Source organism: Panthera tigris, chromosome B1 (assembly GCF_018350195.1).
Source record: "Panthera tigris isolate Pti1 chromosome B1, P.tigris_Pti1_mat1.1, whole genome shotgun sequence".
In the NCBI taxonomy this organism is placed as follows: Eukaryota; Metazoa; Chordata; class Mammalia; order Carnivora; family Felidae; genus Panthera; species Panthera tigris.
Window position 1 is genome coordinate 192,862,714 of NC_056663.1, and position 2,096 is coordinate 192,864,809.

The window sequence follows — 2,096 nt, forward strand, 5'->3', positions numbered from 1 at the left end:
ACAAAGGTTGAGTCTATTTTCGCTCTGGCTACTACTGAAGAGACGTCTATAGGCACGAGTACAGGTAGTGTCCCGGACCTTGATCTATGATTTTCCAGTTTTGTGACCTTGAATATGCACTTAATTTCCTTAGGAATTTGTTTGCTTAATTGTGAAAGATTAAATACAAATATGCTAAATAACCTAATTGTATAGAGACACATAATGCTGCATTTACTCAACGACCGTTAACTAAGCACCTCACTACGTATGGGTCACTCAGCAGGACCTATTGTGAGTCACTGCGATTGACCACAGCGGCTAGTGTTGTCTCCCTGATCAATACCAAAATTGGTAATGGACGTAGGGTGCTGCCGTAATAAAAACCTACGCTCGGTGTCACTGGCCGGGTCGTCAGGAGCTGAGGGGCAAGGAAATGGATACCGGAGGCTGGACAAGTAAAGTGCCAGGTTTTGCCACAACAGACACGTGTGGTGAAACCGACATCTGTGATAACGCGCACAGCCATCTGTGCGAGTCACCCCGCAGCTCTAGGACGCGAGGCTGGGGGGAAAGCATCCGCCGTGTGTTGGCTGCTATTGACTGCATTTTGCAAGGTATTTCGAGAATGAGATGAGCCCCGGAAGGAAATGGCTAAACTCTACGCAGAAATAAAAGGGAATAGAGACACAGTACCTAAACTTCATGGTTTTTAGGAACCTACGAATTTTTTTTTGAGGACTTTCTGTCGCTGAAATAACTATAAGCCGGTACTCAGAGTATCTTTCAAGACTGAAAAAAACAACCGCTCCCTCCAGCAGGTGAACTATTGGCTGTACGGAGGGCTGGCTCCCCAATACACAGCTCGGGGGTAGCAAGGGGAGACTCCCAGAAGGGGGAACTGATGGCCACAGAGAAAAACGGACAAGGGAGCTCTCCCCAGAAAAGGGAGCTAGGCCCATAGCCTGAACCTTTTCCTATGTCTGCCTGGCGAGATGTGGCATCAATGGCTGTTGGGTATCTCTCTGAAGGGACATTTTTTGTTGTAGTTCTATCATCATTGTTACTCCATTTGTAGAGTGTGTGTGCGTGTGTGCACGTGTGTGTGTGTGAGAGAGAGAGAGAGAGAGAGACAGAGAGAGAGAGAGACAGAGAGAGAGAGAGAGAGGGTGAGCCTGATGGAGGAAACCTGTCTTTTTGGGTGATAGAGATCACTTTCCTTTTAATTTGTCTTTTTAGGTGATAGAGATCCCTTTCCTTTGAATTTATAGACCACTGGATCGAGAAATGGCAGATCCGGACTTTTGACAAGCGCCTCACATAACTCGAAGTCTGCACTTTGAGCTGGGTGCAATGACCAGATGGAATCCGAAGAGTCACGGATTCTGTGTTTGCGTTCTCTTCCTCACATATAAGGAAAGAGGGGAGAAAATAGGTATTTAGTGACCAGAAGGGTAAATTATGGCAGGTAGGTTTAAAATTTAGTGATGTCAAGTATTCCTCCCGCTTCCTAGCCGCCTCTGAGGTTGGGTGGACCATGTGACTGATTTCTGGCCAATGGGACGTGAGCATGGCTAAGGGAGGGTTCATTTGGGGCTCAGGTAGTTAGCGGTGGTGTGCCTAGGACACATTTTTCCCTCTTCTCTCTCCATTTGGCAGGAAGCGAAAGTGCTGGAGCTGCAGGGTAGAGGGCACCCAAACCCTGAGGCATCCCTTAGAAGATGCTGCCTGGGGGAACCACATGACGGCATCAGACATTGTGGGAAAATGTATAAACCTATGCTGCGTCTCCCCACTGAGTTTGGGGGCTTGTCAGAGTCGGCTAATGTCAAATACTCTAACACAGATAGCTGCCTTGAAAGATTCTTAGAAGATTAAATGAGGCAATATATGCAAAAAATGCAGAGCAGGGCCTGACACTATAAAAAGTGCTCGACAAATGATGGGTATTTTTATATTAAACGTAAATCCCCGCTTCCTCTCTCTTGCAAAACTAATCTAGCTAAATGTCAGTTGGGAACACGATAAAGTGAAGGTTTGAAAATTGTGTGCCATCGGGCTAAGTAAATTGGAAACCATAGAAAGATTAGTGACAGAAATAGATGCTGAAAACAACA

At 46.2% G+C, this 2,096-nt stretch overlaps 1 long non-coding RNA gene across 1 annotated transcript; it reads left to right on the forward strand.

Annotated features, from left to right (window-relative positions):
* Positions 1-400: 400 nt before the first annotated feature.
* Positions 401-1,856, forward strand: LOC122237773. Its single transcript, XR_006216415.1, has 3 exons — positions 401-596; positions 1,219-1,447; positions 1,639-1,856. It is a non-coding gene; the product is annotated as an uncharacterized LOC122237773 (long non-coding RNA).
* Positions 1,857-2,096: the final 240 nt, after the last annotated feature.